This window comes from Musca domestica, unplaced genomic scaffold, assembly GCF_030504385.1.
Source record: "Musca domestica strain aabys unplaced genomic scaffold, Musca_domestica.polishedcontigs.V.1.1 38, whole genome shotgun sequence".
NCBI lineage: Eukaryota > Metazoa > Arthropoda > Insecta > Diptera > Muscidae > Musca > Musca domestica.
Window position 1 is genome coordinate 6882575 of NW_026712324.1, and position 25089 is coordinate 6907663.

Sequence of the window (25089 nt, forward strand, 5' to 3'; positions counted from 1 at the left end):
TTTGTGGGGGGTACTTGATGGAATGGACCGATGTTGTCCATTTTCGCACCTGATAAAAATATTAGGATTTGCAAGGTTAGAGCAAAATCGGATTATCTTTTCTCTTTTTGTGAAGTAAAATATTTTTTATTTATTTATTTTTTTTTCGACCTTTTTTGCGGGAGGTACCAGAAGGATTGGACCGATATTACCCATCGGATACTCCCTTCGAGAGTTATCGTGTGCACCAGCCAATCAGACAGACTGACGGACATCATTAGATCGACTCCAAATGTTCTGAAACGGATTTGGTCCTCAGATACCTAGGGTCTAAACCATTATTTCGATGAGGCACGTTTTGGCCTCAGCCATATTGCTAGAGATGGTATATATCATTTCAAACGGCCAAAACGTACCTCATCGTAATAACGGCCTTGTGTCACCTTTTAATCGATGAGCATTTACTCACTTTTGCGCATTTTCTAACAATATTTCGAAGAATACTTCAATATTTTCTCGGCCGGAAGAAAAGATTTTCCAACGCTGTTTATTTTTTCTTGTAGAATAGGTAAATACCTTGCGATATGTCTGTCATACAGCTTGTTCGTCACATGATTTATCAATTCAAAATATTATCTTTTTAAAGAACCAAGTAAATTATTTTTCCAAAAATCAATCTTCCGACATTCACCGAACTATTTTCTTCCCGGAAAGAACAGCGTATTGATGTAACCTTATAATCTTTAGCAAAAGCGACCCCATTTGTCTCATTCATATGTGAAAATATGATCACGATCATATTGAAATCGAAAGCCAGCAGTAAAGTGTAAATTCGTAATAAAATAACTAAAAATATTATCTATAGTTTAATTAAATTGTTAGAAAACGATGCACTCATCAGAAATATTAAACAATTCACCCAAAATTCCCCATTATTTATTAACATTTCCACGACAATCGACTTTATTTGACAATAGAACAAATTTAATTAAATTACATGACGACAACAAGCATTACATGCAACTAATGGCTTAATATACCACAGGCACTTGTTAGCTGAAGTGTTGATAGCTTTATGGTGTAACCCAGTAAACAATGTCATTGCACATTAGCGTTAACACAATTAAAAGAAATAGATGGATTTTTTTAATTACACTGTGCGACAAATTTTGAGTGTTTCACTAATTATGTTGGAAATCTAGCAGATTGCGTTCATATTCATATTCTGCTTGAGAGAAATACTGAGAGTTATGACATATAAAAGTATTAAAAAATTGTAACCCTTTGTGAGAGAGGTACCAGAAAGGGTTCGCAGATATATATCATCTTCACAGCAGATCTTGTGTCGCAAAAATGTTTGTATGTGTGAAATTTGAAGAGAATTGGATGCTTATTTCGCTTTTATAAGCATTTTGTTATTCAAACCTTTGACCCCCTGTGGGGCAGATACCATAAGAAATGGTCCGATCTCTACCGTCTGTATTACAGATCTTGTGTTGATGGAAATATTAAGATGTACCAAGTCTGAATTAAATCGGATATTAATTTCGCATTTTATGACATTTTTGTTCGGGAGGTACCAGAAGGAGTGCATCGATATATCCCAACATCATAGCATATCTCTTATTAGTAGAAATAATATGATCTGTGAAATATGAAGAGAAGTGGATGCTTATTTCGGATTTTATGATCGTTTTGGTTATTCAAAATTTTGACCCTTTGTGAGGGATGGGGAACAGAAGGAATGGTGCGATCTCCACCATTTTTATAACAGATTTAGTGTTGATAAAAATATTTAGATGTGCCAAGTCTGAATGGAATCGGATGTTAATTTCGCGTTATATGAGCTTCATAAATATTTAAAATTTTGACTCCTTGTGGTGGAGGTATCAGCAGAAGTGGGCCTTTATACCCATCTTCACACCAAACCTTGGACTAATAAAAATGTTGTAATGTGTGTAATTTGAAGAGAACCGGATGTTTATTTCAGATTTTATGATCCTTTGGTTATTCAAAATTTTAATCTTTTGGGGGGGAGGTACCAGAAGGAATGGTCCGATGTCTACCATCTTTTAAACAGATTTCGTATTGATGGAAATATTGAGATGTACCAAGTCTGAATGGAATCGGATGTTAATTTCGTGTTTTATGAGCTTCATAATTATTCAAAGAATTGACCCTTTGTGGGGGAGGTATACCAGATCTTGGTTTCATAAAAGTATTGTGATGTGTGTAATTTGAAGACAATCGAACTCTTACATCACATTTTGTGAGAGTTATAATTATTTAAAATGTTGACACTTTGTGGCAGAGGTTCTTGATGGAGTGAACCGACCTTGTACTGATGCAAATATTAGGATTTGCAAAGTTGAAGATGCGATTATCCTTTCACTTCCTGTGCTGTAATATATATGTTAGCGGGAGAAGAGAAAACACAACCGTATCGTGTGGCTGTTGGTTCAATTCTGATTTTATTTTTAAAATATGTTCCTTACGTACTACTGAAACTAATCTAACTTAACCTAGTCGCAGCCACACAATTGTTCTTATCTATTATTAGATTTAAAAGAAACATTGCATGGGTGCTTGTCCCTTCATTCAAGTGGTCTTGGCTATCCACTGTACGCATCGATACTGTGTGTGTGGGTCATGACCTTTATTATCTTACACATTATCGTATGCGACAGCGCACAAGATCACTTAATTCTACACATGTGATATTTTATGACCGCTGGGAAACTGATAATTTGGAAATATTTATTTTTAATTGTTGGATTTTCCCAGCGCCTCAATCTCACTCAAAAGTATGTACAAAGTATTTTGTACATTCTCCCGGGCGGCTTAAATGTGTATATTTTTATAGTGGACTGTATTTTTTTTTTTTATAAAATGATTGGCACGAAATATTCAAATATAACAATATGAAATATAATCTATATATAAACATGTATATACTATGTAAAATAATATGAATGTCTCGTTAAGTAACCGCTTTCAGGAAACGACTCCATTTCTTTGCCCAGTCTCTCTTGTCGATACCGCCACCTTTATCTGCCGGCTTCATTGTCCATGCTGCCGATTTGATAGTCCATCGTTGCAGACTGTCATCATCACTGTAGAAAAGTATTGGCAATGGTTTTATGGTAAGTTTCGGTTTGTCGTCTTCTGTTTTAATGGCCATTGACGGTTTGCTATTGATTTCTTTCGGAACCGGAGCCAGAGAAATTTGTTCGGCTTTTCCCACTTCTTCGATGCGTTCTTTTCCGTTAGAATCGTTGTCGTAATAATTATATTCGCCGTAAATGTTGGGGCCTTTTGTGCATAACGGCTTTCCTTCTTTTGTCTCTTCTGCAACAAGATTATTTATTTCTTCTCTTACCAAATGTATATTTAGGTAGTCCCCATTATCAATCTTTTCGTTGTCATCGTAAAAATCCATTCGTTCTTCACCGAGTGCTTCATTGGTGGGGGCGGATTCGACCTCTGAATTTCCTCCATCATCTTGTTCCTCAAATTGAGGACTTGCCGGCGGGAAAAACTTCACAATATTACCTTCTAAGCAGCGAATCTGTTTTAGATTATCAGCATTAAGTCCCTCTCTTAAATTTGTCAGTTGTTTGGGCAGGTCATCTCTCTCAGCTTCGACGACTTGCCGCGCTCCTTCCAAACTAGCTAATTTTTCATTCATATTTTCTAACTTGGTTTCCAGATGTCGCACTTGACCTTTATGAACACGATATTTCTCTTCCAATTCTTCATCCTTGGCCCGCATGTTTTCTTCATGTTGGGCGAGCAGATATTTTTCGTGGGCCTTCGCATTTCTCAATATCCGTTCACTTTTTTCAACTTCGATTTTTATTTGAGAACGCAGTTTGATTACTTGCCCCTGCAGAGATTGTAAATTGTGTTCATAGGCTCGCATTTGTCCGTGCAAACCATCTTCCAATTCTCTGTCGTAATCTTCCTTTTTTTCTACGTAGTTTAATTGTCTGCTTTCTTCCAATTGTTCTTCCCAAGTTGAATAGTCACATTTTACGGAGAGCATCCATCCTAATGGAGGTTTCATCGACTCTTCGATTTCATCATCGATGTACATATCTGTGGATTTCCGACTCCGAGTTGTTAGAAGTTTCATTGCCGACAGTAAACACATATCCACCTCACATGGTAATGCATTCATATGGCTTGGAAGATATTTTTGGTATATCCTCAAGTACCGTCGTAACTGGTAATATGTATTTTCTACCAGTACTTTCCATGCCTCGACGTGTTTCACTTTTTCAAAGGTTGACGTCGACGTTAACACCTCGAAATAGTCTGCCAAAGTGGTGACAGCTTCTTCTATGTCTTTGAACATTTTTGAATGAATTTAAAATTTTTTAGATGGGACTCTTTGTCCTCTTTTCAAAACTATGTATATATATTTTTTTTTTTTTATTTGGGACTTCTGTTGTCCTCTTTTCGTTTTATTTTTATTTTTGCCCCTATGGCTTTTTTTTTTTGTTTTTGCCCCTATGGCTTTTTTTATTTTGCCCCTATGGCTTTTTTTTTTTTTTATTTTGCCCCTATGGCTTTTTTATTCAAATTAGTCCCTTCGGCTATTTCAAAATGCCCCTATGGTCTTATATTTAAAATGCCTTAACGGACTTTGTTTTGTGTAGAAATTCTCCTCTATTTCTGGAGAATATCTATTTCTGCTTGTAGTGAGTCTCTTACCACTGGTGGGGGAAAACTCCTACAATTTTTTACGGCCGCTAGTTATTTCCACTTTATAAAAAAGTGAAGGCTCGATTGACCATATGTAAGCGGGAGAAGAGAAAACACCACCGTATCGTTGGCTGTTGGTTCAATTCTAATTTTATTTTTAAAATATGTTCCTTACGTACTACTGAAACTAATCTAACTTAACCTAGTCGCAGCCACACAATTGTTCTTATCTATTATTAGATTTAAAAGAAACATTGCATGGGTGCTTGTCCCTTCATTCAAGTGGTCTTGGCTATCCACTGTACGCATCGATACTGTGTGTGTGGGTCATGACCTTTATTATCTTACACATTATCGTATGCGACAGCGCACAAGATCACTTAATTCTACACATGTGATATTTTATGACCACTGGGAAATTGACAATTTTTAAATATTTATTTTTAATGGTTAGATTTTCCCAGCGCCTCAGCCGCACTCAAAAGTATGTACAAAGTATTTTGTACATTCTCCCGGGCGGCTTAAATGTGTATATTTTTAGTGGACTGTATTTAAAAATGGATCATGAAGAGGATTATATAAAAAATATTTAGACATATAGCTTTGAAAATGATTATATTATATAAATTATCCTAGGTAACCGCTTGCAGGAAACGGCTCCACTTATCTATCCAGCCTCGCTCGCCAATACCACCACCCTTATCTGCCGGTTTTAACTTCCAAGCTTTATAATTCTTTGGCGACTTGTGATTTGGTAGTTGCTGGCTGCGATCATCCAAGGAGTCATTTTTTCGTAGGGCATCCAAGGTTAGGTCATTGCTGATGTATTTTATACGCGGTTGCTTCAATGAGGATTCCCGGTGTTTGTTATTAATTCTATTCCTCTTTACCTTGTCGCGCTCTTTTTTCTCCGCTTCCTCGATGCATTTATCGTTATCTTTGCCAAACGTGTCTTTTAGAGAAGTACCAATATACACCGGATTTCTTTTTTTGCTCTTCTCTTGTTGGTGGTTCTGTTCCCTGTGGCTTCTCAAATTCATATTGTCCAAGGACACTTTTTGTACATGCTTGTCCATTTTGTCACTGCTGACTTCCTCTGATGTGTCGAGTTTTTCTACGATGGCTTCCAATTTTTTCTTTTGATGTTCCAGCTTAGCTTCCAGATCTTGGACTTGGTTTTCCAGGTCACGCCGTTGCTTTTGAGCTTTTTCTTCAATGGCCTGTATGTCTCTTTCAAATTTAGTTAGCAAGGACTGCACCAAATCTTCAAGCCCCAGTTTTTCATCATTAGCGGTTTTCAGGCCATCTTCTAATATTTTGATTCGGGAAGCTGATTCGGCTAATTGTGATGCAGTATTGAGTCTTCCCTCTTCATTATTTTGGGTAAGAGCTCTAACTTTTTCCTCCGAGTTAGGACTTGCCGGCGGGAATATATTCATATCCTCAAAGTTTCGAGCTGCAACAAAAACACACCAGTCACATTCGCAATCATGTGGATAAAATAGCCAATATCTTCTAGCCATTTCAAGAGTGTCTCGATCACCAATACAATATTCCGCTTCTCTTTTATCATCCAAAGGGCATGTAATATCACCCTTTGCATCTTTTCCACAACTTGTGGTCTTCGAGGGCCTCTGCTCTGTTGTCAGCCCAAAGGTGGGAAATACAATATTTGCACACTCCTCAGCTTCCATTGCTACTTCCTCCGGACTAAGGAAATAGTACTCCAGTTCAATTCTCCAGGGTCCTGGTGGTTTTAAGCATTCTTCAATTTCCGCTTGTGCAGTATCTCCATTCAACTTGCAACCTCGTGTTCTCGTCGCCATTAATTTATGCGCTAACACAAGGCATTTATCCACTGCTACTGAACTTTCCTGGATTCTCTGAGGAATGTACTTTTTAAAACTTTTCAACGTTTGTTGTAAAACGTAATACGTGTTTTCAACAAGAATCTTATACTTGTTCACGTTACGAATTTTTTTAAATTGAGTCGCCGATGCCAATGTTGTGCAGAAATAGTCAGCCAAGACCAAAAATTTTGCTTCTTGATCCATTTTTTTTTTTTTTTCGGAATTCTTTTTGAGTTTTAACTTGGACTAATTGATGTCCTCTTTTCAAAATTTATTTTTATGTATATATATATTTTTTTTTTTATTTTATTTGGGACTTCTGTTGTCCTCTTTTCGTTTTATTTTTATTTTTGCCCCTATGGCTTTTTTTTTTGTTTTTGCCCCTATGGCTTTTTTTATTTTGCCCCTATGGCTTTTTTTTTTTATTTTGCCCCTATGGCTTTTTTATTCAAATTAGTCCCTTCGGCTATTTCAAAATGCCCCTATGGTCTTATATTTAAAATGCCTTAACGGACTTTGTTTTGTGTAGAAATTCTCCTCTATTTCTGGAGAATATCTATTTCTGCTTGTAGTGAGTCTCTTACCACTGGTGGGGGAAAACTCCTACAATTTTTTTACGGCCGCTAGTTATTTCCACTTTATAAAAAAGTGAAGGCTCGATTGACCATGTTTAAGCGGGAGAAGAGAAAACACGACCGTATCGTGTGGCTGTTGGTTCAATTCTGATTTTATTTTTAAAATATGTTCCTTACGTACTACTGAAACTAATCTAACTTAACCTAGTCGCAGCCACACAATTGTTCTTATCTATTATTAGATTTAAAAGAAACATTGCATGGGTGCTTGTCCCTTCATTCAAGTGGTCTTGGCTATCCACTGTACGCATCGATACTGTGTGTGTGGGTCATGACCTTTATTATCTTACACATTATCGTATGCGACAGCGCACAAGATCACTTAATTCTACACATGTGATATTTTATGACCGCTGGGAAACTGATAATTTGGAAATATTTATTTTTAATTGTTGGATTTTCCCAGCGCCTCAATCTCACTCAAAAGTATGTACAAAGTATTTTGTACAATATATATATATATATATATATATATAATATATATATATATATATATATATATATATATATATATATATATATATATATATATATATATATATATATATATATCTATATATATATATATATATATATACGGTATATGGGGGCTATACGAAGACGTGGACCTACATTTTTTTTTTTGTTTGGAAAACGTCGACCTTTTGTGGGAGGTATTGTTCATCTCCGATCTCAATATCAAGTTTGATAATAATATTACGATTTACCAAGTTTGGACCAAATCGGATACTGCCTTCGAGAGTTGTCGTTCGCACCAGCCAGATAAACAGACGGACGGACATCCATCTAAATGCCGCAAAAAATTTCACTGGGTTATATTGTATTGCAGTGGGTCTTTGAGCAAGTGTAATTGTATATGTTTGTGTTTTGTTTTTAGATTGAAATCAAAAACAATTGCTTTACCATAAATTCATAATAAAATGACTCGTGATGTACAAATGTATGTGTGTGTGTGTTTGTGTATTAGATGTACGTGAACAAATCTCTATCAGTCGGACTCGCGATGTTTTTTTTTTTTCAACTATACAAACGTCATGTCTAGGTGAACCTGGCAAGGTGTGACGTTTAAATTGATAGCAGATACCACCGGCATGCAAAGTGGTAGTAATGCTATCACAAAAAACATAATCGAGAAATGTATTTGTTTTTGTTTTTTCTTTTAAGAATATTGAATTCCAGCTTTGATGGGAGTGTTATTTTTTCTCTGGAAAAAATACCTTTCATAAATTGTTTTAAAGCGTATTCTTTGGGAGATGAAATACTCTTTTTAGTTAAGTGTCAAATTAAGAAGTTAAAAAGTATCGTTTGTCGAAGTATGTCGACAGATGTATACACTCAGCCAATGTCCGATTATTAAAATATATTTTGACTTATGTTATGATTATTTATATTTTTGGCCCTCTATGGATGGGGTAGGTCCTGAAGCCAATATTGTCCCTTCCGTACCGCACTTTATATCAAATATGTGATATTTTTTCACAAAATGTTGAAATGTGCGTGAAGTTCCATTTTCATACTTCATCTAATGCAGATGAGCAGATATTGGTATGAACAAAACTTCAAGAAAAGCGAACATTTACAGGGTGAGATGAAGAAAACTGCACTCAAATTCATACTGCTGTCATATCTAAGCCACTCGTTCGACAGCTGTTAAAATTATTCCAGTGACAGCTCAGGTCAAGCGTACAAAAGCACTTTGGTGAAAATTTTCCAGAAAAAAGTCATTCGTGATGGAATTAAAACGTGATAGTGTGAATTCTTTATAGTTGGCTGGAGAACTACAAGTGGCTATCGTTAGAGCACTCCAGCATTTAAATGTGAATAAATCTTTTGTGTCTCGCACCATCGTTCGTTACCGTGTTACTGGTAGCGTAGCCTGGCGTCAAGGAGGTGGACGGAAGAAAACAGTAACATCAGCAGAAATGGTTCGAAAAGTAAAGAAGCGACTTAATGAGAAACCCGCGTCGCAGTGGCCGAAAAGTGTCTCGTGAGCTGAAAATATCGCAATCTTTCATTCGGCAAATATTGAAAAATTCGGCAAATATTGAAAAATTCTCGGGGTAAAGCAATTGAAATTACAAAAAGTGCAAGAATTTACACCGCAACAAAAAGTAACAGAAATTAGACTCAAAAGAGTTGCTTCGCTTGGCCGAAAGTAATGAACTGGTTTTCTCCGATTAGAAAACATTCGTTGTCCAGCAGTTTGTAAACAAACAAAATTATCGTGTTTATTTGTCAAAGAGGTCAGCTGAAAATGTGCACCTTCGGTTGGCCACCAGAACTCAAGCGCCGGCCATGGTAACGGTGTAGGCCGCCATAGCAGCCGATGGTCGCTCTCCACCCGTATTAATCATCCGTCGCATCAGAATAAATGTCGAATATTATCGCGAAAATATTCTGGAGGGAGAATTAAAGCTTTGGGCGCGCAAAAATTTTGGCCGCAAACCTTGGACATTCCAACAGGACTCAGCCATTTCCAGCGCACAATGGCCACCAAAATCACCGGATACCAATCCGTTGGACTATTGTGTCTGGAGCATTTTGGAAAGCAGCGTTGGCACTAAAAAAATACCAAAGTGATGATCACCTCAAGCAAACGCTTCGCAGTGAATGGACCAAAATACCGCAGAGCAAGATTGGGGCAGCGTGTGACGGTTTCATTGGCCGTTTGAAGGCCATAATTCGTGCCAAAGGTGACCAATTCGAACGAATCTAAGCCTATACTAAAATATGATGCTATTTCCGACATTTTTTGGTTTCATTCAATAAAATTTAAAAAAAAAATGTAAAAATTATGGCCTTGGTTTTTCTTGCAGTTTTTTTACTCACCCTGTACATTATTGATATCAACTTCCAAAGTTTTTCTTACCTTTCTTTTCGAATTGGCGGTTCTTTTTTTTCTGTAATTAAAAAAAAATAATAAAATTTAAATAACATTGACCATAAGCACGTTTTAATGTATATTTCGTAAAAAAACGAGAAGGCAAACAATCTGCAAACATTCAAAGAAAACCAGTAAAGAAAGTCTTAAAGTCGGGCGGGCCGACTTTATGATACCCTACACCACTTTGCTAATTTAGTAGAGCTCCATATAACAATTAAAAGTTTATATGGGAGAATTCAATCATACACACCATGATTATAATTATTCGGACTTGTATTGCCCATTTGGTGAAAAATTAATTTGAAATCATATAAAGATATATATGGGAGCTATATCCAAATATGAACCGATCTCGATAAAATTTGGCAAAGATATTTCTGAACTGTTTTTGATATATGTTCCTGAATATCGTTGTTACGGATTGCATATTACGGTTGTGGGTAACAAATATAACAAATCGGATGAACAATATATATGGAAGCTATAGCTATATCTGAACCAAATCACCAAATTTGACATACTAGCTTCTAGACTCGATTCAGTCGTAAGTGCCAAATTTCATCCCATTTGGGCAAATATTAGACGTTTGGTGCGCAATTAAAAGTAAATCGGACGAAGTTATATATGGGAGCTATATCCAAATCTGAACCGATCTCGATAAAATTTAGCAAATGTATTTCTGAGCTGTATTTGATACATTTCCCCAAATATTGTTGTTGCAGAGTGCATATTACGGCTGCGGAGGACGAAAATAACAAATCGTATGAACAATATATATGGGAGCTATAGCTATATCTGAACCGATTTCGATCAAATTTGGCATACTTATTTTCAGGTCAAATCTGATCGTACGTGCAAAATTCCATACTATTCGGACTGATATTACACTTTTGGTGCACAATAAAAGGCAAATCGGACGAAGATATATATGGGAGCTATATCTAAATTTTTACCGATTATCTCCAATTTCAATAGGGTTCGTCCTTGGGCCAAACAAATTATCTGTGCAAAATTTCATCTGGATCGGACAATAAATGTGACCTGTACTTTGTTTACAAAAATACATGGACAGACGGACGGACGGACGGACGGACAGACGGACATGCATAAATCGACCCAGAATGTGATTCTATGCAGATCATCAAAAGGAACTATAGGTCTAACTCGTTTGCTTTTGCCTGTTACAAACAAATGCACAAAGACATAATACCCTGACCACCTTGTGGTGTAGGGTATAAAAAGCCCCAAATGAGTTACTATAATAGCAATTAGTTAGAAAAACAGGAATTATATAAGCTAATCTAATCAAATCACAGAGTTAACCAGTAAAGAAAGTCTTAAAGTCGGGCGGGGCCGACTTTATGATACCCTACACCCCTTTGCTAATTAAGTAGAGCTCCACATAACAATTAAAAGCTTTTATGGGAGAATTCAATCATACACGCTATGATTATAATTATAATTTAAAGTTCAAAGACTAAATATGCCGAAGTATTTGTATCTTTTAAATTCGGAATTGTATTGCCCATTTGGTGCACAATTAATTTGAAATCGGATAAAGATATATATGGGAGCTATATCCAAATCTGAACCGATCTCGATAAAATTTGGCAAAGATATTTCTGAGCTGTTTTTGATATATTTCCCTGAATATCGTTGTTACGGAGTGCATATTACGGTTGTGGGTAACAAATATAACAAATCGGATGAATAATATATATGGAAGCTATAGCTATATCTGAACCGATCTTCACCAAATTTTACATACTAGCTTCTAGACTCAATTCGGTCGTAAGTGCTAAATTCCATCCCATTTGGGCAAATATTAGACGTTTGGTGCACAATAAAAGGTAAATCGGACGAAGTTATATATGGGAGCTATATCCAAATCTGAACCGATCTCGATAAAATTTAGCAAATGTATTTCTGAGCTGTATTTGATATATTTCCCCAAATATTGTTGTTACAGAGTGCATATTACGGCGGCGGTGGACAAAAATAACAAATCGGATGAACAATATATATGGGAGCTATAGCTATATCTGAACCGATTTCGATCAAATTTGGCATACTTATTTTCAGGCCTAATTTGGGTGTATGTGCAAAATTCCATACAATTCGGACTGATATTACACGTTTGGTGCACAATAAAAGACAAATCGGACGAAGATATATATGGGAGCTATATCTAAATTTTGGCGGATTATCTCCAATTTCAATAGGGTTCGTCCTTGGGCCAAACAAAAGATCTTTGCAAAATTTCATCTGGATCGGGCAATAAATGCGACCTGTACTTTGTTTACAAAAATACATGGACAGACGGACGGACGGACGGACAGACGGACGGACGGACATGCATAAATCGACTCAGAATGTGATTCTATGCAGATCATCAAAAGGAACTATGGGTCTATCTCGTTTCCTTCTGCCTGTTACAAACAAATGCACAAAGACATAATACCCTGACCACCTTGTGGTGTAGGGTATAATTATACTTTGATTTGGTCTATTATTCTCGTAATTTTTTCTAATTCAAAACATTTTGTTTAATTTTATTTGTTTATATTTATATATATATTATATACATCACGGTTATAATGAAATAATTTGGGGCGAAATGAATAAAATTCGAATCGTCGATGGCTGATTTTCGTGAAGACCATTGTCATATCGTTTATTTGTTTTGAATATTTTGCTAAATCCCAAGAAGTATCTAGGAACAAGGTCTCTCATTCAAAACTTTACTTTTTTTGTTTAGACATTTAATTACAAACGACTGTGACAAATTTCCAAAATTTCAAATAAATCCTTTGATCGTTTTGTTTTTGGGTTTCAATTATTTAAAGCAAACAATATCAAGTAAATGCTAAAAATAAATATTTGCACCAGCTAAACACGTTTTTAGCTACAAGTAAACAAAATTTTGTACACCGCGAGATTAACACATAAAGATTTTCGGAATTTACTCGGATGTTGTTGTTGTTGTTGTTTGGTCGATTTCACATTTAACCGGCTTCACTGGAATTTCTCATTTGAATTTGATTGGAAAAAAAAAATGCAAAACAGCGCAGAAACAACAACAGAATCCGGAGATGAGAAAATAAATAAAACAAAACTAAAAGAAAGAAAACAATTGATTTTTTTTTTTGCAAATTCTAAAGTAAACTACACAGGTCTACAGAAATATTTGGATATGCAATGTGTTGATTTTTGTGGACGGAAAGAGTCTCTGGTCTTCTTTGTATACCCTCCACCATACTGTGGAGGGTATATTAATTTTGTTATTCCGTTTGTAACTCCTCGAAATACTCATGTCAGACCCAACAAAGTATATATATTCTTGATCAGCGTAAAATTCTAAGACGATTCAGCCATGTCCGTCTGTCTGTCTGTCTGTTGTAGTCACGCTATCTTTCGAAGAAATTGAGATAGAAGGCTAAAATTTTGCACACATGTATATTTTGCCAGTAGGCAGGTTAAGTTCGTAAATGGGACATGTTGGTCCAGGTTATCATATAGCCCCCATATATCAGTACCTCCCGATATTCGGTATTTTGATGATTTTAGCGACATTATTCACCGGAATTGTTTCAAATTTGGCATTTGAAGTTCGTAATCGATACTACAGCCTAATACAGAAAATAATCTGTGCAGGTCCACGTCTTCATATAGCCCCCATATAACGGTACCCCCCGATATTCGGTATTTTGATGATTTTAGCGACATTATTTACCGGGATTGTTCCAAATTTGGCATTTGAAGTTCGTAATAGATACTGCAGCATAAAACAGAAAATGGGCCATGTAGCTCCACGTCTTCGTATAGCCCCCATATACCGTACCCCCCGATATTCGTTATTTTGATGATTTTAGCGACATTATTTACCGGGATTGTTTCAAATTTCACATGTGAAGTTCATATTACGGTACCCCCTATATTCGGTGTTTTGATGATTTTAGCTACATTATAAACAGATTTTTCTTCAAGTATCGCATTAAAATATTGTAATAACTTATGACAAAAGTTGCCCATGCAGGTCCACGTCGTCGTATTTTTAAGAGTTTAACAGAATTTTTAACGGATTTTATTTTATTATTATTATTTTTTTTTTTTTTTTTGGAAATTGTCAAATTTTTACCAAATGGTGGAGGGTATTAAAAGTTCGGCCCGGCCGAACTTACAGCTTTTTTACTTGTTTTCACTCGTTCTCTATAAAAAGAAGACCTTCTGTGGTAGAAAACCTCCTTGGTGCTTCTATGACAGAAGATCTTCGGGACTTCAATGCAGAAGATTTTCGGTCTTCTATGGGCAAAAATCTTGTGATCATCTATAGGACGAGAACATGTGGTTTTGTATAGGAGAACACCTTGTGGTCTTCTATGGAAGAAGGCCTTGCGGATTTCTTTGACAGAAGATCTTGTGATCTTCTATGGAAGAAACTAGTTAAAATGTATCAGTCGGTTTTGCCGGCAGATGTATACCCTCACCAATGTTCGGTGATTCAAATATGACTTCTGTTATGATTATTCAAATTTTTGACACTTTATGGCGTAGGTTCAGATGGAATGGGTCAATATTGGCCATTTCGTATTGTACCTAAAAATATGATATAATTATTGTGACATTTCAGGTTTGGACTATATCGACTACTTCCTTCACTATATATGAGATATGTGATAATTTTTAGAAAATGTTAAAATGGACGTGAGGTACCTCATAAAGTCGACTGAAGTATTCGATTTTCATACTTCATCTAATACAGATAAAAATATTGGTATAGGCAAAATTATAAGAAAATCGAACATTTAATTTCAATTTTATGCGAAAGATATATTCCATATTCATCTCAGGTCTCTGCTGGAGAGGCATATTTTGATATAGCAAGTTGAATCGCTGACTTGTTTCGCTGACTTGTTTCGCAAGTTATGACAGATAAAAGTATTGAAAAAAATTTGACCCTTTCTGGGTGAGGTACCAAAAGGGGTTCGCAGATACATATCAACTTCATGACAAATCTGGTGTTAACAAATATGTTTGTATGTGTGAAATTTGAAGAGAGTTGGATGCTTATTTCGTTTATTTTTTTTGGTCGTTTGGTTTTTCAAAATCTTTAAACCTATGTGGGGAAGAAATGGTCCGATCCCTCCCATCTTTATTACAGATCTTGTGTTGATGGAAATATTAAGATGTACCAAGTATAAAATTTGGGGAAGGTATTAGAAGGAATGTTCCGATCTGTTCCATCTTTATAACAGATCTTGTGTTAATAGAAATATTAGGATGAGACAAGTCCGAATGAAATCGGATGTAAAATTCGGGTTTTATGAACTTCATGGGTATTCAAAATGTTTATCCTTTGTGGGGAAGGTACAAGAGGGAGTGGACCGATGTTTCCCAACTTCGCAGCAGATCTTGTGTTAGTAGAAATAATGATATGTGTGAAATAAGAAGAGAACCAGATGCCTATTTCGGATTTTATGATCGTTTTGGTTATTCAAAACTTTGAGTGGACATCACATTTTAAAAGGGTTAAAATTAACCAAAATGTTAACCCTTTGTGGAGTAGGTACTTGATGGAGTGGACCGATATTGTCCATCTTCGATCTTGATCTAAGTTTGACAACAATATTAAGATGTACCAAGTTTGGACCAAATCGGATACTCCCTTCGAGATTTATCGTGCACACCAAACAGACAGTCTGACGGACATCTTTAGATCGACTCCAAATATTCTGAAAAGGATTTGGTTCAAAGGAACCTGGGGTCTAAAACCGTTATTTCGACAAGGCACGTTTTGCCTGTAACAAATGATATATACCCTTTCTAGCCATATGGCTGAGGGTATACAAGTTATCGGTTTCTATAGCAGAAGGCCTTGTGGTCTTCTATAGCAGCAGACCTTATGGTCTTCCATGGGGAAAGACCTTGTCGGATTCTATGGTAGAAGACCTTGTGGCATTTTATGGATGAGAAACTTGTGGCCTCAGTTAGATAAGTGCTTGTGGTCTGCTGTGTGGTTTTCTATGAGACTGCTTTTCAATCACAGTTGACCTTGTTTTATTCTTTGATAAAACATAATGGTCTTCTATGGCAGAAGGCCTTGTGGCTTTTTTTTGGAAAATACCTTATTTTTATACCCTACACCACAAGGTGGTCAGGGTATTATGTCTTTGTGCATTTGTTTGTAACAGGCAGAAGGAAACGAGATAGACCCATAGTTCCTTTTGATGATCTACATAGAATCACATTCTGAGTCGATTTATACATGTCCGTCCGTCCGTCCGTCTGTCCGTCCGTCTGTCCGTCTGTCCATGTATTTTTGTAAACAAAGTACAGGTCGCATTTATTGCCCGATCCAGATGAAATTTTGCAAAGATCTTTTGTTTGGCCCAAGGACGAACCCTATTGAAATTGGAGATAATCGGTCAAAATTTAGATGTAGCTCCCATATATATCTTCGTCCGATTTGCCTTTTATTGTGCACCAAACGTGTAATATCGGCCCGAATTGTATGGAATTTTGCATATACACCCATATTATGCCTGAAAATATGTGTGCCAAATTTGATCGAAATCGGTTCAGATATAGCTATAGCTCCCATATATATTGTTCATCCGATTTGTTATTTTTGTCCACCGCCGCCGTAATATGCACTATGCAACAACAATATTTGGGGAAATATATCAAATGCAGCTCAGAAATACCTTTGCTAAATTTTATGGAGATCGGTTCAGATTTGGATATAGCTCCCATATATAACTTCGTCCGATTTACCTTTTATTGTGCATCAAACGTCTAATATTTGCCCAAATGGGATGGAATTTGGCACATACGACCGAATTGAGTCTAGAAGGTAGTATGCAAAATTTGGTGAAGATCGGTTCAGATATAGCTATAGCTCCCATATATATTGTTCATCCGATTTGTTGTATTTGTTACCCACAGCCGTAATATGCACTCCATAACAACGATATTCAGGGAAATATATCAAATACAGCTCAGAAATATTCTTACCAAATTTTATCGAGATCGGTTCAGATTTGTATATAGCTCCCATATATATTTTTATCTGATTTAGAATTAATTTTGCACCAAATGGGCAATACAAGTCCGAATTTAAAAGATACAAATGCTTCGTATTTAGTCCTCTAAATTTTATATTACAATTATAATCATAGGGTGTATGATTGAATTCTCCCATAAAAACTTTTAATTGTTATGTGGAGCTCAACTAAATTAGCAAAGTGGTGTAGGGTATCATAAAATCGGCCCCGCCCGACTTTAGGACTTTCTTTACTGGTTTCTACTGGAAAATATCTTGTGGTCTTCTAAGAGAAAAGACTCTGTAATCTTCTATGGAAGAGAAACATGTGGCCTTCTTTGGGAGGGTATCTATGACCTTGTTACCATCTATAGAAGAAGACTTTGGTGGGAGACACCTCGGTTTTTATGGAATTAGGCCTTATGGTCTTCTATGACAGAATACTTTCCATAGATTGCTGGCCTTCTATGTCGGAAAACCTACAGATCTATGCCAGAAAGATACAGATCGGAGACGACCATTTAATCTCCGTAAGAAAACTTTCGGTGTAAAAAAAAATCTTTTAGTTTTTCCTAAAATAATCCGACTATTTGTAAGACAAGTTACGGTTCTGCACCTACTTTTCTCCACTTTCACTTCCGTTTACCACACTACAATTTTATATAATTTAATAGAAATTTAACATCACTTCATGTGAATGCAATGTCGCTTTGCGGTTTTCTCCCCCTACACACAATTAACCAAATGGTCCCTTGTACCCTTGAATAATTTTAAAATGTCCAGATAACACAAGGAAAATATATTTCTCCGTCCACCTTTAATCGTGTTTTAAGTTATGCAAATGCCTTTCTAGAGAATTGACGAACAGCAAGACCGACAGCTTGTTAATGTGCGAACCGGGTGCGCGGATACTAACTGACTGACTGACTGACGAGGTGAGTGTTGAGTTAGCGCCTGACACCACGACATTAACAGGCAACAGAGATCCATATTACGATGTCTTTTTGGGGAAATATATAAAAATAACTAGAAACAAGCTCTTTAATTTTATTTCAAATTAACATTTTTATGTAGTTATATTTTAATTAAGCTTCGATACCGTGAGTCTCAATTCAAATTCTGTCATATTATTATTTTGTTCTTTGTTGTTGTTTTTTTTAAGGAACAAGTGGTACTCATGAATTTTTATGATTTCATAGGAGAGAAAATCTTCACAACAATAAACAAATCGTCCGAGATATTAAAAACTAGTTTTATATCCATTTGTTTTTATTGAATTTCAAAAAAAAAAATAGTTTCAAAATTTGCATAGAAAGAGCCACCACATTTGTATAAGCTTAGCTTGGTGGTTTTCAAAAGTAGATGTAAATTACAATACGCGACAAAATTTTATTATACCCTACACCACAAGGTGGTCAGGGTATTATGTCTTTGTGCATTTGTTTGTAACAGGCAGAAGGAAACGAGATAGACCCATAGTTCCTTTTGATGATCTGCATAGAATCACATTCTGAGTCGATTTATGCATGTTCGTCCGTCCGTCCGTCTATCCGTCTGTCCATGTGTTTTTGTAAACAAAGTACAGGTCGCATTTATTGCCCGATGCCCGACGAACCCTATTGAAATTGGAGATAATCGGTAAAAATTTAGATATAGCTCCCATATATATCTTCGTCCGATTTGCCTATTATTGTGCACCAAACGTGTAATATCAGCCTAAATTGTATGGAATTTTGCATATACACCCAAATTAGGCCTGAAAATATGTATGTCAGATTTGATCGAAATCGGTACAGATATAGCTATAGCTCCCATATATATTCTTCATCCGATTTGTTATTTTTGTCCACCGCCGCCGTAATATGCACTCTGCAACAACAATATTTGGGGAAATATATCAAATACAGCTCAGAAATACATTTGCTAAATTTTATCGAGATCGGTTCAGATTTGGATATAGCTCCCATATATAACTTCGTCCGATTTACCTTTTACTGTGCACCAAACGTCTAATATTTGTCCAAATGGGATGGAATTTGGCACTTACGACCGAATTGAGTCTGGAAGCTAGTATGTCAAATTTGGTGAAGATCGGTTCAGATATAGCTATAGCTTCGATATATATTATTCGTCCGATTTGTTATATTTGTTACCCTCAACCGTAATATGCACTCCGTAACAACGATATTCAGGGAAATATATCAAATACAGCTCAGAAATATCTCTGCCAAATTTTAACGAGATCGGTTCCTTTTTGGATATAGCTCCCATATATATTTTTATCCGATTTCAAATTAATTGTGCACCAAATGGGCAATACAAGTCCGAATTTAAAAGTTACAAATGCTACGGCATATTTAGTCCTTTGAACTTTAAATTATAATTATAATCGTAGCGTGAATTTTCCCATAAAAACTTTTAATTGTTATGCGCAGCTCTACGAAATTAGCAAAGTGGTGTAGGGTATCATAAAGTCGGCCCCGCCCGACGTTAAGACTTTCTTTACTGGTTTTTATCTAGATCCGATACGAAATGGACAATATTGGTCCATTTCGTCGGAACATACTCCATAGAGGGTCAACAATTTGAATAATCATAACAGAAGCTAATATATATATTTAAATAACCGATCATTGGCTGAGGGTATACATCTGTCAGCAAAACCGACTGATACATTTGCACTTGTTACATATATTCTTATGGGAGCATAGTTTAAGTTAAAGCTATAACATGAGTGGCCACTATTCACGTATCCCAAAATTCAAACTTGTACTTCATATATCGGGCTAATAAGTCTGAAAAACACAACGAATTGCGTCACCGACAATGATTCCCTTAAGGACGAAGTAATTAAAAAAAACTTATCCTTGAATGAGGGCACTTACATTTAATGCAGCGTAAAATGAATGGATGTATTTAAAGCCGAATTCCGCATCTTAAATGAAAAATAGCATTCATTTTGTTTGGTGTGTGTGTGTTTTTAACAAAGAAACCAAACAAGAGCAAAATAAATAAATGAACAAAAATCACAATTGATATTTTGCGGGCAGTCAGTCATTGAGCGATGTTGGCTAAGACTACACACTAAGACAGAATTGTTGTATTTTTTAGTGGAATTCCCTGGAAGTCATTAAACCGGTTATTGGTTTGCTCTTTTTTTCTTTTTGTTTTTGCTGTTGTCAAACATGTGTGCCATGGCATATCATCCTCCTCTTTGTGTGTGTGTTTTTTTTTTTTTTGTTTGACATTGAGAGATTTGGGGAATTCAATCGAAATATCAACTATAAATACATGAAACTGTCATCTAAATTAGAAAAAGAAGATATTTTTGATTTTCGGCAGGGGTGCAGTGAGGGTGGGGGTTCACATAACAAAAAAAAAAAAAAAACAATCGGAGAAAAAAAATTGCCGCTTAAAAATATTTCAAACCTATTTTTGCAATAACAAAAATTTCTAATAATCATGGCTCGCACGTAGGGGTTACCCCACACACCTCACAAGACATCTACCACGCTAAAAGCAAGCACATGTTAAATGTAGGCCGCCGTCGAAATATTTGTAGAGTCATACATATCTAGACACTCATAGACAGCCGTCCTTCTGTTCATCCAGCTTAGCCACAGAGAGGTGATCAGTCCCATCTGCGATAATTACTTTGCCAATTTCTCACCACTGGTCTTTTGTTTAAGTTTTTTTTTTTCTTCAGTGAGCATTCGTCACGTTGTTGGGTAGATACACATTTGATGAATGATTGCTCACCTATTGATTGGTTCGTTTGCTGCTGTTCTGACTTCAAATCCAAGGTAGTTTTCGTAATGTCGAACAGTGGGTGATGTTTGAGTAAATTACTCAATCAAAATGTGAATTACTAGCACTAAAGTCACAAAGGAAGCAACTTCAGACATCTGTCCTGTCTTGCTGTCGTAAGTTCTTCTACATGGAATCCATGCTTGTTTCAATTTGACTCGTACATTTTGTGGCACTATGTGTTGGGGGTATTATATTTAGGTCGGGAAATGATTATTTTGCCTATAAGTCAAGAACCGCTGGGCCGATTTTCACAATTCTTCTCAATTCCGAATGGTCTCTTGCTAGAAAAGGATAAATTTTTGTCATATTTTTTATCGCGTGCGATATTTTCAATTTGACTTTCAATTTTGAATTGTACATTTTCTAAATTGTTACACCCCGCAACACTATGTTTTTTGGATATTATATCCATGCCACAATTATCGTCCGGTCCTCACGAAATTTTAAATGGGTGTAGGGTTAGGGTCAGAATTAAAACTTATTGTTCTTAACATGTACATTTAGGGGTCTAAATGGACTAAATTTTTTTTTATACCCTACACCACAAGGTGGTCAGGGTATTATGTCTTTGTGCATTTGTTTGTAACAGGCAAAAGGAAACGAATCACTTTCTGAGTTGATTTATGCATGTCAGTCCGTCTGTCCGTCCGTTCGTCCGTCTGTCCATGTATTCTTGTGAACAAAATGCAGGTCGCATTTATTATCCGATTGAGATGAAATTTTGCAAACAACATTTGTTTGGTCCAAGGACGAACCCTATTGAAATTGGAGATAATCGGTAAAAATTTAGATATAGCTCCCATATATATCTTCGTCCGATTTGCCTTTTATTGTGCACCAAACGTGTAATATCAGCCCGAATAGTATGGAATTTTGCACATACAAGCAATTAGGCCTGAAAATAAGTATGCCAAATTTGATCTAAATCGGTTCAGATATAGCTATAGCTCCCATATATATTGTTCATCCGATTTGTTATTTTTGACCTCCGCAGCCGTAATATGCACTCTGTAACAACAATATTTGGGGAAATATATCAAATGCAGCTCAGAAATACCTTTGCTAAATTTTATCGAGATCGGTTCAGATTTGGATATAGCTCCCCTATATAACTTCGTCCGATTTACCATTTATTGTGCACCAAACGTCTAATATTTATCCAAATGCGATGGAATTTGGCACATAAAACCGAATTTAGTCTAGAAGATAGTATGCCAAATTTGGTGAAGATCGGTTCAGATATAGTTATAGCTCCCATATATATTGTTCGTCCGATTTGTTATTTTTGTCCTCCGCAGCCGTAATATGCACTCTGGAACAATATTTGGGGAAATATATCGAATACAGCTCAGAAATACCTTTGTTAAATTTTATCGAGATCGGTTCAGATTTGGATATAGCTCCCATATATAGCTTCGTCCGATTTACCTTTTATTGTGCACCAAACGTCTAATATTTGCCCAAATGGGATGGAATTTGGCACTTACGACCGAATTGAGTCTAGAAGCTTGTATGTCAAAGCTTGTATGTATACAGCTCATATCTTTGCCAAATTTTATCAAGATCGGTTCAGATTTGGATATAGCTCCCATATATATTAAAAAGGCAATACATGTCCGAATTTAAAAGAATCAAATGCTTCGGCATATTTAGACCTTTGAACTTGAAATTATAATTATAATCATAGCGTGTATGATTGAATTCTCCCAAAAAAACTTTTAATTGTTATGTGGACTCTACTAAATTTGCAAAGTGGTGTAGGGTATCATAAAGTCGGCCCCGCCCGACTTTAAGACTTTCTTTACTGGTTTAAAAATAATTTTGAGCCACAATCTTAACGCTTTTGAAATTTTATTTCAAAGGAATCTTTTTTGAGTCTTGAGGATTCTTAAGGACTACTTGAGCACAATTGAGAATATGTTTAAATAATTTTGAGGGTCTACGGGAGCTCCAATCGATTTTCTACAAATATTTCAAAGAATTTAAAAAAGCCAACTGTCAATATTTTTAATTCTATTATTTATACTTTCCATACATTTTTGCCAAGAAATTTATTTATTTAGCTGCCTACATATATATTCTTAGTCACAATTTAAGTGTCACATAAATCATACGGGTAATTAAAAGAGAAAATCCGCCCGTCATCCAAAAATAGATACATAGCATAAATATTAGCATTGACTAAATGTTCCATTTGGTTTAAAATTTAATGGCAAGTGCTGACGATGAAATTATCAAAAAGGTTTATTTCACAAAAATTTTATGTTCAACAAATATATTTAATAGAAGTAAGCAAAGGCTATAGTCGTGCAGGGCCGACCATGTGATACCCTACAACACTACAATATATTAGAAGTCCCCTTATGTCCAAATCCGTTTTGGCAATATTTATGCTGTTAGTTGTTGTGGTAAATTTTACAGCCAAATATAATCCTTCCTTGCCCTTAACTCTCTTCTCATACAAAATTCCGTGTCGATTGGTTTCCATTGTGAGATACGGAAAATTCTTCTGTTTTTGGTTCATTTGAACCCCTAAATCTTTTGCGATCATCTCCAAAAGCAATCTGCATATAATAACTCCAACCTGTGTTGTAAGGTGAAAAAATATCATTATTATAAGTTTTAAAAAATCGCATGCGATAAAAAATATAAAAATATCACAAAATACTAAAAAATCGAAAGTCATTATTGGTATTTTTTGGTAGCTCGGCGATTTTTTAGATTTTATTCTTTTATGCCAAGAGGGCATTCCGAATTGACAAAATTTTTCAAAATCGGTCCAGCCATTCTTGAGATATAAGCATTCTAGCTAACATCCCCTATCGCTTGTATATACACATTCTATATATTTCGCTATATATATCCGATGTATTTACTATCGGCATCTACGACGTAACGACGTAACCTGTTCTTCTATTTGTGATTTCGCCGGGATTACAAAAAATATTCGCGGTTTAATGGAAAATTTGACTTTAATTTAACACAAATGTTATGGTCTATCTCACCCACTAAATATTACCCGATTACCATCCAAATTGGAAGGCTTGTACCCAGCCCTAAGCTCTAACCCATGCGAACTTCCGCGTCTTGTAGAGCGACTTGTAGAGCAAATGCAAAATTAAGAAATTTTTCAGTATTTGGTCCATTTCATCCCCAAAATATTATGCGATCATCTCCAACAGGTTTCCAATCTGACCATAACCCCACCTCCATGCAAAAAACCGTGAGGATCGGGCCATAATTGCGATATGTAGCGTGATTACAAATTAACATTGACAGACGGACGAACGGACATACACAGCTAAATCGACACAGCTCGGCGAGACAGAAAGATCCATACATACTTTCCTATGTTGGAAGCCAATATTTCGAGGTGTTACATAATTTTTGGCCCAATTAAACTTATATTGTTGTTGGGTATAAAAACATATATTGCACTAAACAACAACTTACAAACGTACAGTATTTATAAAAATATATAGATATATAAATATATATATGTGATATATTCAACACATTTTTTTTTAATTTCAAAGAAACATATGTCCAACCGGTTGTGTGTTAAAATGAATATGTATTTTAATATATTTCTTAGTACCATTTCTTGTAGCCTTGTGTTATTCGAAATTTATTAATAGCATGTATAGAATCAAAAAAAAAAAAAAACAGATCAATCCACCTTTTGCTTGGAATTCATAAAATATGTCACATAATTAATTATTATTAATGATTTTCATGAATGAATGCATACGTAATTAATATCTTAATTTATTTATATTTTCTCTTTAAAAATTATGTAGTTTTTAAATAGTTTAATTTGTTTGAATTCCAAATAAACAAGAGCGGTAATTCTCAATGAAAATCTAGTCATACGAAATTAGCTATGAAACATATATACAGGGTGAGATAAAAAAAACTGCAACAAAGTCAAACACCATCATTTTTATTTATTTTATTTTTTAATTTTATTGAATTAAAGCAAAAAATGTCAGAAATAGCATCAAATTTTAGAATAAGTTTAGATTTGTTCGTATTGGTCATCTTTGACACGAATTATGGTCTTCAAACGGCCAAAAAACCGTCACACGCTGCCCGATTGTTGCTCTGTGGTATTTTGGCCGTTTCTCGGCGAAGCGCTTCCTTGAGGTGATCGACACTTTGGTATTTTTAATGTCAACCTTG

The 25089-nt window shown here is 35.6% G+C and overlaps 2 protein-coding genes across 6 annotated transcripts in view; one reads left to right on the plus strand and one right to left on the minus strand.

The window, feature by feature from the left end:
* Positions 1-25089, plus strand: part of LOC101889113 (G-protein coupled receptor Mth2) — a 361585-nt gene that overhangs the window by 50531 nt on the left and 285965 nt on the right. The gene's annotated exons all lie outside the window — the stretch shown is intronic.
* The window catches only part of LOC101897422 (G-protein coupled receptor Mth2), an 87636-nt gene that overhangs the window by 42556 nt on the left and 19991 nt on the right, over positions 1-25089 (minus strand). For all 4 annotated transcript variants that reach the window (XR_009342891.1, XM_059126404.1, XM_059126405.1 and 1 more), the window contains exon 2: positions 10041-10071. The gene's annotated coding sequence lies outside the window, so the exon portion shown is untranslated. The remainder of the gene's footprint in view (positions 1-10040; positions 10072-25089) is intronic.